The sequence below is a fragment of the Aotus nancymaae genome, unplaced genomic scaffold, assembly GCF_030222135.1.
Source record: "Aotus nancymaae isolate 86718 unplaced genomic scaffold, 86718_ANA_hifiasm-v0.15.2.pri h1tg000014l, whole genome shotgun sequence".
In the NCBI taxonomy this organism is placed as follows: Eukaryota; Metazoa; Chordata; class Mammalia; order Primates; family Aotidae; genus Aotus; species Aotus nancymaae.
In genome coordinates, this window is record NW_026988425.1 from 107,900,599 (window position 1) to 107,914,436 (window position 13,838).

General features: G+C 38.8%; 1 protein-coding gene across 1 annotated transcript in view; it reads right to left on the bottom strand.

Moving 5' to 3' along the window:
* TICAM2 (TIR domain containing adaptor molecule 2) overlaps positions 1–12,926 on the bottom strand; it is a 28,957-nt gene extending 16,031 nt beyond the window's left edge. The window contains exon 1 of the mRNA XM_064376227.1: positions 12,782–12,926. The gene's annotated coding sequence lies outside the window, so the exon portion shown is untranslated. The remainder of the gene's footprint in view (positions 1–12,781) is intronic.
* Between the last annotated feature and the right edge of the window lie 912 nt (positions 12,927–13,838).

Sequence of the window (13,838 nt, forward strand, 5' to 3'; positions counted from 1 at the left end):
CTAGAGGAGCAAGATCAAAAAAACTAAAAACCTAGCAGAAGACAAGAAATAACTAAGATCAAAGCAGAATTGAAGGAGATAGAGACACAAAAAACCCTACAAAAAATCAATAAATCCAGGAGCTGGTTTTTTGAAAAGATCAACAAAATAGACAGACCACTAGCCAGACTAATAAAAAAGAAAAGAGAGAATAACCAAATAGATGCAATAAAAAATGATAAAGGGGATATCACCACAGATCCCACAGAAATTCAAACCACCATCAGAGATTATTACAAACAACTCTATGCACATAAACTAGAAAACCTGGAGGAAATGGATAAATTCCTGGACAGCTGCCTCCTCCCAAGCCTAAACCAGGAAGAAGTCGAAACCCTGAATAGACCAATAACAAGGTCTGAAGTCGAGGCAGCAATTAAGAGCCTACCACCCAAAAAAAGCCCAGGTCCAGATGGGTTCACAGCAGAATTCTACCAGACATACAAAGAGGAACTGATACCATTCCTACTGAAACTATTCCAAATAATCCAAAAAGAGGGAATCCTTCCCAAATCATTTTATGAGACCAACATCATCCTAATACCAAAACCTGGCAGAGACTCAACAAGAAAAGAAAACTACAGGCCAATATCCATGATGAACATAGATGCAAAAATCTTCAATAAAATACTGGCAAGCCGATTACAACAACACATCAAAAAGCTTATCCACCATGATCAAGTAGGATTCATCCCGGGGATGCAAGGCTGGCTCAATATACGCAAGTCTATAAATGTAATTCACCACATAAACAGAACCAAAGACAAAAACCACATGATTATCTCAATCGATGCAGAGAAGGCCTTCGACAAAATTCAACAGCCCTTTATGCTAAAAACCCTCAATAAACTAGGTATCGACGGAACGTATCTCAAAATAATAAAAGCTATTTACAACAAACCGACAGCCAATATCATACTGAATGGGCAAAAACTGGAAGCATTCCCTTTGAAATCTGGCACTAGACAAGGATGCCCTCTCTCACCACTCCTATTCAATATAGTACTGGAAGTTCTAGCCAGAGCAATCAGGCAAGAAAAAGAAATAAAGGGTATTCAATTAGGAAAGGAGGAAGTCAAATTGTCTCTATTTGCAGACGACATGATTGTATATCTAGAAGACCCCATCATCTCAGCCCAAAATCTCCTAAAACTGATAAGCAACTTCAGCAAAGTCTCAGGATACAAAATCAACGTGCAAAAGTCACAAGCATTCCTATACACCAATAACAGACTTAAAGAGAGCCAAATCAAGAACGAACTGCCATTCACAATTGCTACAAAGAGAATAAAATACCTAGGAATACAACTAACAAGGAATGTAAAGGACCTCTTCAAGGAGAACTACAAACCACTACTCAACGAAATAAGAGAGGACACAAACAGATGGAGAAACATTCCATGTTCATGGTTAGGAAGAATCAATATCGTGAAAATGGCCATACTGCCCAAAGTAATATACAGATTCAATGCTATCCCCATCAAGCTACCAATGACCTTCTTCACAGAACTGGAAAAAACCACCTTAAACTTCATATGGAACCAGAAGAGAGCCCGCATGGCCAAGTCAATTCTAAGCAAAAAGAACAAAGCGGGAGGCATCACACTACCAGACATCAAACTCTACTACAAGGCTACAGTAATCAAAACAGCATGGTACTGGTACCAAAACAGAGATATAGACCAATGGAACAGAACAGAGGCATCGGAGGCAACACAACATATCTACAACCAGCCGATCTTTGACAAACCTGATAAAAACAAGCAATGGGGAAAGGATTCCCTGTTCAATAAGTGGTGTTGGGAAAACTGGCTAGCCATAGGCAGAAAGCAGAAACTCGACCCCTTCCTGATACCTTACACTAAAATTGACTCCAGATGGATTAAAGACTTAAACATAAGACCTAACACTATAAAATCACTAGAAGGAAACCTAGGCAAAACCATTCAGGACATAGGCGTAGGCAAGGACTTCATGACCAAAACACCAAAAGCATTGGCAACAAAAGCCAAAATAGACAAATGGGACCTAATCAAACTCCACAGCTTCTGCACAGCAAAAGAAACAGTCACTAGAGTGAATCGGCAACCAACAGAATGGGAAAAAATTTTTGCAGCCTACCCATCTGACAAAGGGCTGATATCCAGAATTTACAATGAGCTAAAAAAGATTTACAAGAAAAAAACAAACAAGCCCATTCAAAAGTGGGCGAAGGATATGAACAGATACTTTACAAAAGAAGACATACATGAGGTCAACAAGCATATGAAAAAATGCTCATCATCACTGGCCATTAGAGAAATGCAAATCAAAACTACATTGAGATACCATCTCACACCAGTTAGAATGGCAATCATTAAAAAATCTGGAGACAACAGATGCTGGAGAGGATGTGGAGAAATAGGAACACTTTTACACTGTTGGTGGGAGTGTAAATTAGTCCAACCATTATGGAAAACAGTGTGGCGATTCCTCAAGGACCTAGAAATAGAAATTCCATTTGACCCAGCAATCCCATTACTGGGCATATATCCAAAGGATTATAAATCGTTCTACTATAAGGACACATGCACACGAATGTTCATTGCAGCACAGTTTACAATAGCAAAGACCTGGAACCAACCCAAATGCCCATCGATGATAGACTGGACAGGAAAAATGTGGCACATATACACCATGGAATATTATGCAGCCATTAAAAACAAGGAGTTCGCGTCCTTTGTAGGGACATGGATGAACCTGGAAACCATCATTCTCAGCAAACTGACACAAGAACACAAAATCAAACACCACATGTTCTCACTCATAGGCGGGTGTTGAACAAGGAGAACACATGGACACAGTGAGGGGAGCACTATACACGGGGGTCTATTGTGGGGGAGTGGGGGGGGACAGCGGGGGGGTGGGGAGTTGGGGAGGGATAGCATGGGGAGAAATGCCAGATATGGGTGAAGGGGAGGAAGGCAGCAAATCACACTGCCACGTATGCACCTATGCAACAACCTTGCATGTTTTTCACATGTACCCCAAAACCTAAAATGCAATAAAAAAAAAAAAAGAAAGAAAGCAATACTAACGTACATTTTCTATATTGCTTTGGTTTTTCTTTTCTTTTTTTAACAAGGAAAATCCTTTCAGGGATACATTGCATTAAAAACTCAAGTTTACTTTATTACCCATCCATATCCTATCTATTAGCATACAGATGTATACAGATGTCTGAGCTGCTGACAGTTTTCTTTAAGATTTATCAGGCTCTTCTGTTTCTACTTTTGCTCTCCTGCTTTTACTTGCATGTTGTACCTATTTAATATCTTTCCCTTTAGAACTATCATCTTACTTTCTTTCTCCTCCAAAGATATAGGCTACAATGGAAAGAGGAAATAACCCCTATGAAAAGTTCTTTAATTCTCTATTATGGCTTTAAAGTCACTAAAGGCGTTTCCCAAGATCCATTTAACTACAGCATCATGTCTCTGTCTCTCTCTCTCTCATCTCCTCCTTCTCAGTCTCCTTTACTAAATGCTCTTTCTTGGCCTGTTTTTTAAATATCAAAATGTGGCTATTTGCAGCTTCCACTTCTAGTACTGGTGGACTAGGTAAGTTGGATCAATGCTACTGCTAAGGGCAACTAGAAAAGCTGGACAAAAAATATATATATAAAAGGCTTGAAGCACATAGAACTAATGACATAGTCAAGAATTATGGAACCCAAATCCAGAAGACAGAAACCCAGAGATGACTCTCCTCCTAGAGTGTTTTCCAATTCCAGAAGAGGAAAGCTAGTGCTGTGCTTTTTGACAGCCCCTCATGGTTAGTGAGACAAAGGTGTGATCCAGTCATGTGCTTTGGGTTGGGACCCTGAAAGCTATACCCTAGGTGTAAGGGTGATCTAAAAACAGATTGATCCCCCCAAGAATGTAACCCTTCTTTTTAATAATCCCCATTGCTGAAATCTGATTAAAGTGATCACAGACTGTTACTGCTACTAGGAACCTGGCAGAAGCAAAAATTAAATACTCTCTGGAAGAAAACAAGAAAACCAGCAAAGCAGCTAACAATAGAAATAAATCTATGTGGATTTCAAACTTTTATTAATAACTGTGATTGCACAAGGGAAGGAAAGATGGAGAATTTTGTCAAATAACTGCAAACTTAAGAAAAAAAAGAAATCTAAAATTGAAAAACATAATAATTGAAATTAAGAACTAATGGGTGGATTTATCATTAAATTAGATCAGCAGAAGAAGGAACTCATGAACTAGAAAACAAGCTAGAAAAAACCCTTCAGAATATAGCAGAGGAAAAAAAAGAATGGAAAATACAAGAAAGCAGGTAAAAGCTATACATGACAACATATAATTAGAAGGTATAAAAAATGTGTGTAAATTGGAGTCCCAAATGAAAAGCGAGATAATTAAACCAAAGCAGTAATTTAAGAGATAATGTGAAGACTTTGCAATATTGAAGAAAGACATCAAATCACACATTTTTTTATGTCCTATGTGCCTCAAAGAAAATAAATAAAAAGAAAAGCACATCTAGCTTCAACACAGTAAAACTTCTAAGAGCCAACAACAAAGAAAAAAATCTTAAAAAAGGCAAGTGAAAATAGATTACCTTCAAAGATGCAACAATAAGAATGTTTCTCAAGAGAAATAATGATAGTTTTAAAGTGCTGAAAGAAAATAGCTGCTAATCTACAGTCATATACACAGTGAAAGAAAGCACAAATAACCAATGTCAGAAATGAAAATGGGACCTCAGTGATGATCTTGCAGACATTAAAATGTAATAAAAGATTATGAGCAACCATATATAAAAAGTGAAAACTGAGATGAAATAAACACATTCCTAGAAACAGACAAGTTTTCAAAACAGAAACAGAAGAAATAACCTGAATTCAATTATTTTTTTTCAACTTTTACCTTCAGAGGTACATTTACAAAATATGCAGGATTATTACAAAGGTAAATGTGTGCCAAGATGCTTCGCTGCACAGATCATCCCATCACCTAGGTATCAAGTCCAGTATCCATTAGCTATTCTTCCTAATTTTCTCTCTCAATTATTATTAAAGACATAAATTCATAATTGGAAATTTCCCCACAAAGAAAACTCCAGGTTTAAATGGTAGCGAGGGAAGTCTATCAAATATGTAAAGAAAAAAATAATAAAACAAGATGATTAAAAAAGAAGAAACACTCCCCAACCCATGTTTATGAAGCCAGCATAACCATGACACCAAGAACTGATGTGAACATTACAAAAAGGAAAATTACAGATCAATCTAACTCATCATGATTATTACTTCAAAAATCACAAACAAAATATGACAAAATGGATTCTTTTTATAAAAAGGGTAATACATCACAACCAAGTTGGGTTTATTTTAGAAATATAAGGTTGATCTAACAAATAAAAATCAATCAATGTGGCTATGTGTCATGGCTCATGCCTGTAATCCCAGCACTTTGGGAGGCCAAGGTAGGCAGATCAATTTGAGGTCAGGAGTTCAAGACCAGGCTGGCCAACATTGCGAAACCCCATCTCTACTAAAAATACAAAAATTAGCCAGGTGTGGTAGTGCATGCTTGTAATCCCAGCTACTCAGGTGGCTGAGGTAGGAGAATCGCTTGAATCCAGGAGGCGGAGGTTGCAGTGAGCTGAGATCCCAACACTGCACTCAAGCCTGGGTGACAGAGTGAGATTCTGTCGCAAAAAAAAAAAAAAAAAAAAAAAAAAATCAACCAATCTAAGTAATCACACTGACAATAAAGTATAAAAATCTTTTCATAAAATTCAATATCCATTCATTATAAAAACTCTTAGCAAACTGGAAATAAAAGGGACTTCTATCATCTGAAAATTCATAAATTACCAAAACTACTAAAATATAAGAAAGTTTAGCAAGAACACTGGATGTTGTAAGATCAACACAAATAATTTGTTTTTTTTGAATACAGTAATAAAGATAAAAAATAAAATTACAAAAAAATGTCATTTTTCAATAGATCAAAACATGTCAAATAGTTGGGCATACATCTAACCAAAAAAGGGGGCAAAATTTCCACACAGAAAACTATAAAATATTAGTGAGATAAAATTTGAAAGGAAAATACTAAATAAATGCACATATATATCATGTTTATTATTTGAAATATTCAATATAGTAAAGATGTCAATTCTCTCTAAATTGATCTATATATTCAATGCCATACCAATCAAAATCTCAAGACTTTGTTAGTTGGGTTTTACAGGTTCAATTCCAGTATTTCTATGGAAATATAAAGGGTAAGAACAGTCTTACACTTGGAAGAATAAGATGGGAGGACTTGCTTTATTGGGCATCAACACTTACTATAAAGTTACAACAATGAAGACAATGTGATATGGCAAAATGTTAGACAAATTGCTAATAGAATGGCATAAGGTGCTCTGAAACAGATCCACACATTTATGGACACCTGATGTACAACAAAAGAGGTACTGCAGAGTAGTGGGGAAAACACAATCTTTGGGAAAAATGACTGCGCACCAGAAAATGGTTACATGGGTGATTGGTTTTTTATTTATTCAACTACATACGTTGCTCTATGCACTGTTGTGTTTTATGTTATTACTACATAAAAACGTTTTTCAAAAATGTGAGTATCGTGCTTGGTCTTTTCTCTTCTGCCAGGATGCCCAGGCTTTTCAGCTCAGTAACTTCACACATGCCTGAAATGTGTTTCCTCTGACTGAAATGACCTTTATAACATTGTCTACTTATTTTTTAAAATGCTCAAATCAAAATATATTAAAATACTTACAGTATGACCCCAATTCTGTGTTAAAATTACACTGAATTTGTGCATCTTTGCATATGGTTGCTTAAAAGTATATGTATGTATACATACCGATTCACATACACCCAAACACACATATGGTTGTGTGCCTTTCTATGCAATAGCAATTCATGGGAGCACTGTTTGGTCTTAGATGTCTTTTTATAATTTTAAATAAATAAATGTATGTGAGTATGTCCGTTTAAATACCAAATAGTGGAGTTACATATTTTTTGCTAGTACATCAGTCAGTTTAGGAGACTAAGTTCTATCACTGGCTCTCAGCCAGAAAACACAAAATTATTCAACTTACTAAGTTTTCCTTAGTCTGAATGGCAGCTTGACAAGGTGCTTATATTGTGTGCCAAAATGTCATTTGCTTGCGAACAGTTTTCACACATAACGACTACATAAAAGTGATAGTGGCTAGATCTGTTGGAAAAAAATATATGATGGATGTTTTGGCTAAAAGTACCTTCAGGAAATGATCAAAGAAAAAGAGAATACAAATAGCAGGCAATTAGAAATTGGTGAAAATCCTTTGGCATTAAGAAGGTACCATAAATACCCTTGCAGCCTGAAAGGAGGACTGACTAACAATTGGATGAACTGAAATAAATGATGGCTAAAGGCATATCAAGACTTTAGGAGATTTTTTTTAGAGACAAGCTCATCCCCATCTGAGATGATGGATACAGACTCAGTTCAGTCTGTGACTTGTTTCCAAACAGCACTCCTTTCTCTAGGTTTGTAGCACCCCTGACTCTGCACACTACTTTGACATGATTCCAATAGAGGCTGGGCCACAAGAACTAATATGAGTGACAGATATCAAACTGGGCTTTGGTACAGTCATTCCCTCTGTTGACCAAAGTTTGCTTACTGGGTCAATCTAACAGTAACTGGGCCGTAATAGGTACTAAATAAGTGTAGGGCAAATGGACAGACAGATGGATCAATCAATCAGCCAATCAATCTTTCCTCCTCAATCTTCTCTGCCTCAGTCAATGATACTAATATCCTCTCTACCTATCAAGACAGAAACCTAGAAATCATTCTCATATTCTTCCATCCATTCAAACAAACCCCACAACTCCACTCACTAAACTTTAAGTCCTACTAATAACACTGTCTCCTAAATATATCTGTCTCTTTTCCCATTCTCTCCATTCCCTGTGTACGCTTTAGTTCAAGACCTATATTATTCCTCCTTCGAGGATTACAAATTCCCATAATATCCAACTGGTTTCATTGTCTCCAGTCTCTTCCCCTTTACATCATTTCTAGAAAGATCTTTCTGCAATGGAAAACTGATCCTGTTTTTCTCTTGCTTAAAGACCCCTTTGATAATACCCTAATGCCTTCAAGAAAAACTCTCTCTTATTAGAATAACATTCTAGGCCCTCTAGGATATAATCTCTCCTTTTATCTATAACGTTTGCTCCTACTATATTACTCTTCAGAGTTCCAATATCCACTTACTTACAGTTTTTCCAAATGTCATGTCTTGCCTCCATGTTCCATCTTAGAATATACCCTTCCTCAACCATCTACACGAATAGCTCCTTTTTATGATTCAAGACACTACTCAAGGATTGCATTTCCTTTTATCTCCAAGTTGAATTAAGTACTCATCCTCTGTATACACATAATATCTGGTTCACATCTCTTATAACATGTATTGCACAGCACTCTTAATTTGTCTTACTTGCTGGCCTGGAAGGTAGCTTCCACCTCATTTTCCCAGACTTCTCCATCATGGTAAATGGCATTATCATTTGTCCTGTCACGACCCAAAACCTGGGGTATCCATGACACCTTCCTCTTACTCTCCTATTCCTGCACTTCCAAGTGATGACCAAATCCTGTGTATCTAACCCTAAAAGACAATCTCAAATTGTTTCATTTCCTCTCTAGCACATTTTCATTCTAGATCAATGTCTCTACCCTGGTCTTCTGCACTGCCTCCTAATTGGTCACCTACTTTCAGTCAGTCTAACCCATTCTCCTCTCAACAGCCAGGATGATCTTTCAAAACATCTGTCTGAGTTACTTCCATTTATAACCCTGCATTGGCTTCCTACTGTGCTTGGTATAAAAATTGCTTGATATGGCAAATAACACCCTGCATAGCCTGACTCCTTCAGCTTCAACCTCATCTTATGCTTTTTTACAGTTTGTTCCTCCAGCTCCCTGCACATGGGTCTTCATGGGTCTGTGAGAGTTGTCAGAATCAAAATGGAGTCACTAGTGTTAAAAAACTGGATAATCAGAGAGCCAGGGAAGGCCATGAAGCAAAGGTTCTTATACACAAATGCCTAGTAACCAGAACTATCAAAAAAGTCTCCACAAAAACCAGAACCTTGCACAAATGCCATCATAGTCCTATAGAAAAAATACTTCTGCAAGAACATCTGACCAGCAACTTCCTGTCCAACTTCAGACTGGTGCCACCCTTGTTATTTATCCATGTAGCCAAAAATAATTATCTCAAAACAATTATGTAGACGTCCTCATCTTTACTTTTAAAATCTTTGTCTGCCTTTACTTTCCTGAGTACACACAATTTACTATGGCACACATATTTTCACTTCAATGCCCATTTCTGAATAAATGTTACTTTCTTTTAAAGAGCCCCACTCTCTCTGTCTGTTGTCTAGGTGGACAGGCCTTTTTGTCAGTTTCTCAAACTGCTTAGCTTTCTCTTATCATGCAATCTATGGAGACTTTTTTTTGTAAATTTGAAGTATGAGTTATATGACTATATTTTATTACCATAAGAGATCTTGTATGTAGTATCATAAGCCAGTCAAAATTCCATTGGAGGTAAAAATCAAAATATCCCAAAACTGGTGAATGACAATATTATGTCACATTATATGACTGAATCCTATTAAACCATTAAAAATGTTTATGAATCTTGTATTTTAATGACATGAGAAAACACTTCTTATGACACAAAAATAAAATGAAATGTAATTAAAGTTAAAAATACTGGCTATAAAATAGTATATAGAATATGATCTCAGCTTTGTTAAACAAAATCCAGAGAAAATAGATTGGAAAGAAGTACAGTCATCTCTCGTTATACTTAGGGATAGGGAAGACTGATTCCAGAGGTTCCAAGACCCCTGCATATACCAAAATCCAAGCACACTCAAGTCCCACAGTCAGCCTGCAGAGCCTGCCTATACAAAAAGTCACCCCTCCATATGTGGTTTTGCATCCTGGAATACTGCATTTTCAATCCACGTTTGGTTGGAGAAAGTCCACATATGAGGGGACCCACATAACATAAACCCGCGTTGTTCAAGGGCCAAGTAAATACTAAAAAGTTAACACTGACACTCTGTGAATGGTATATGCATAAAAATATATAAATGTGTATATATGTATATTCTTTCATATATACGTGAAGAACTCATATATGTTCTTCACATGTACACATATATACACATACATGTTCACCTTTTTGAACAATGATCATAAAATCTGAAAAAATAGGTTTTTAGTAAATATTCATTTTCTAGGCTTTATATTTTTAAATATCAATTATGTTAACATGATTTCCATTTAAATAGAGAGGGAGTACAGTGAGCAATGGTCTAGCAGAGACCTGCTGCAGGCAAAGGCAACAGCAGCACAATCAGTGTTACTACAGTGGAGTGGGCGAGAGGGAAGTCAGATGACTTCAGAGAAGTAGTCACAGGCTAGATCACACAGGGCTTTAAAGCCATTGTAAGTCTTGTGTGTGTGTGTGTGTGTGTGTGTGTGTGTGTGATTCTGATGAGAAGTCACTAGAAGGTTTTGAAGGAAATGAAATGAGTATGTATAACAAAAATCACTGCTATTTGGAAAATACTGTACAGGAGCAAGGGTAGAAGCAGAGACTTCTCAATCATGTGGGTAGGAGAGGACTGTGGCTTAGCTTAGAGAGGAAGGGAGAGGTGGGCAGATTTGGGATCTTCTGTTTAAGGTAGAGTCAACAGAATTTGTTGGATGCTTGGATGCAGGGTCTGACCTAAAAAGAGAAGTCAAGAGTAATTTCCTAGAATTCCAGCCTACTTGAATGGCAGTAACTGAGGCAGTTTATTGAGATATTGAGGGGAAACAGAGGGAGGACTTGATGGGTGTGGCATCAGGAGTTCTGTCTGTCCATACTAAATTTAAATGCTTATCAGATTTCCAAGTGGAGATGCTCAGTAAACAGATGGATATACACATCTGGATCTCAGAAGAGAAGTAAAGTTAGAAATAAAATTTTGGAAGTCATCAACTTATAGATGTTATTTATAGCCAAAGAATACGGCTTGGGATAGAAATTGCCTTGGGACGCAGTATGGCCAAGAACTGAACTCTGTGGCACACTGACATTTAGTGGTGGGGAAGCCTGGCAACACAATGAAGCAAAATGAAATGCAGGAGAATGTGGTAACCTGGAAGCCAATTGAAGGAGAAAGAATATTAGTGAAGAACATTAGTGAAGAAGAAAGAATATTAAGGAGGAGGGAGTGATCAAATGCTACTGAGGGGTCAGGAAAAATGAGAACTGTGCACAGACATTGGATTTCGCAGTCATTGGCAACGTCAGGACCATGCAGGGGTTAAGGGGGACAAAAAGCCTCAGATGAGAGCAGGTAGGAAGAAACAGAGGAAATGAAAATAGAGACGTAGAGGCAAATCTTTCAACGAGGATTTTTTGTTTGTTATAAAGAGAAGCGGATGTGTGGTCTAGGGAGGATTAAAGACGAGATTTAACAGCAGATATTTGTTAAATGAATATGTTTTAAGAATACCATAAGGAACAAATGACTCAACAGATAGGTGGACATGATTCAACAGTGTAAACATGGTTATACTTCAAGTCCCATACTGTAAGACGTACATGTCACATTCACTTTGCTTCAACTGTGTGTCGATATCCTATACTTGCTTATCTATTTTCTGATTTGAACGAGATATAAAATGGAGTTGCTTAACTCGATTTGTAACCAACCACTTTAAAATACTAAAATGTGAGGACTGATGGGCTGATAGGTGCAGCAAACCACCATGGCATACATTTATCTACGTAACAAAACTGCATGTCCTGCATATGTATCCCAGAACATCAAATCAAATCAAATCAAATAATAATAATGAAAGAAATAGAGATTCTGGAAATCGAGCTTACCAAATTAAAACTTTCAGAGGTAGGGGGTATGCATTTCAAACAAAAGTCCCAAATGTGTCTTACCATCAGGCTTGTTTTTAGTATTCCTTACTAATCTAAGGAATACTAAACACTTGGAGAAAGACAAGTTCTCCTACTTTGTAGACGTGCAATATGGGTTCAGGGGATGACAATTCAAATCTATATAAATAGTGTATTTTTACCTCCAGATCATGTAGCCTTTCTCACCCTTGCTTCCCAAAATTAAAAGGATAATTAAAAAAATAGTAAATGTAAGAATATTTTAAAATACTTTCTTTAAAAAAAAAATTACTACTGTGGAAAACTGGAGATGTCCTAACTAATATACTGAAAACTAGCTCACAAGTGCCAGTCCAAATTATTTTTATTTAATTAGCTTTGGACAAAAAACCAAGTAGGAAATCCTATGCAGAAGCCTCCAGCACTGGCTCAGCATGCCTGACAGGGGCTCACGCGGACTCTTTAGAGCATTTAAGACTCTAGGCTATTTATTTATGGTTCTGAGGTGTCTTTTCAAAAATGGGTTTTCTGGTCAAAATGAAACAAAAAAGCAGCCAGCTGTGTGGATTTTCCCTTCAGAGTAAGCCAAGTGATGGAAAGGCCGGGCCGGTCCCCCGGGGACAGCAGCGCCTACACCCTCGCCTTCGGCTCCGATGGGAGGTAGTGCGAGCGGCCTGGCCCCAGCCCACCCTGCGCCCTGACCGGAGAGCCCGGCACTTGCCTGCTGGTGAGCGCGCGGTTCTTCCGTCTTCCCTTCCGGCGGAGCCCGACCAGGCGGTGGGCGTCTTGCCCCGGGCGTTGAGAGGCTGGGGACGCCTCTTACGCGGCGGGCAGCAATTCCGTCCCCGCTACCACCGCAGCCTGCACTCCTTCACGCTCGCGGAGCAGTTTGCTCGTGAGTCGGCGGCCCCACGCCTTTGCAGACGCGCTGCCTCAGCTCTTGGAGGTCTTCGCTCACCGGGCCTGACTGCGGTCGGCACCTGCCCCGCCCCTCCCGAGGGGTCGCTCGAGGGCGGGCGGCTGCATTGCCAAGGCAGGCCCCACCCGGGACGTGGCGCTGAGGGCCGGGGCAGTACAGCTGCGAGTCAGGGGTTAACGTGGCGGGAACACTCGGCAGAAGGAAGGAGCTCGCAAAGAAGGGTGGAGGAGGGGAAACCGCAATGGGGAACTGTCACCAAGGCTAGTGGACTCTCCCTGCTTTTTTTTTCTTTGGCATGTACCCCAAAGCCGGACGTCAAGGGCCAGAAAAGTCTGGAAAGGAATTCCACCGTGTTTGCCCCTTACAGACCAGACAAACCCCTAGACCCTTCGGAGGTACAGAGACTCTCCTGGTTCCCTAAGACAGTCTCTCTCACTTGACTACCGCAGCCAACCATACCCCTGACTAGGGTGTGCAGCACATCAGCCCCTGCCCCCAAAAACTACCCTGGCAAAGATCCCTTTTTTCAGGTTCGTTCTCCACCACCGAACAGATTGGAACTCCACTGAATATCAAGAGAGAACAAAAAAGCAATTAGGTAAATAAAGCGTAAGAAGCCTTATAAAGCCCCAAATTGATCTTACCATTGCTGTCTCAGGCACCTAATCCTAGTCATAATCTAAGAGCCCCAGTTCAGAAATCTCCCTCCCCTTTTAAATCTCAGGCAATCTCTACTCCCTGCCAAAGGAGACCCAGTTACTGAGTCTCAGATGAGACCATAGATAATAAATTGGGAGTGAAGGTCCATACCTGAGTCTCAGAAACACGGTACAGGTAAAGCTAATAACTATTTCCTCCC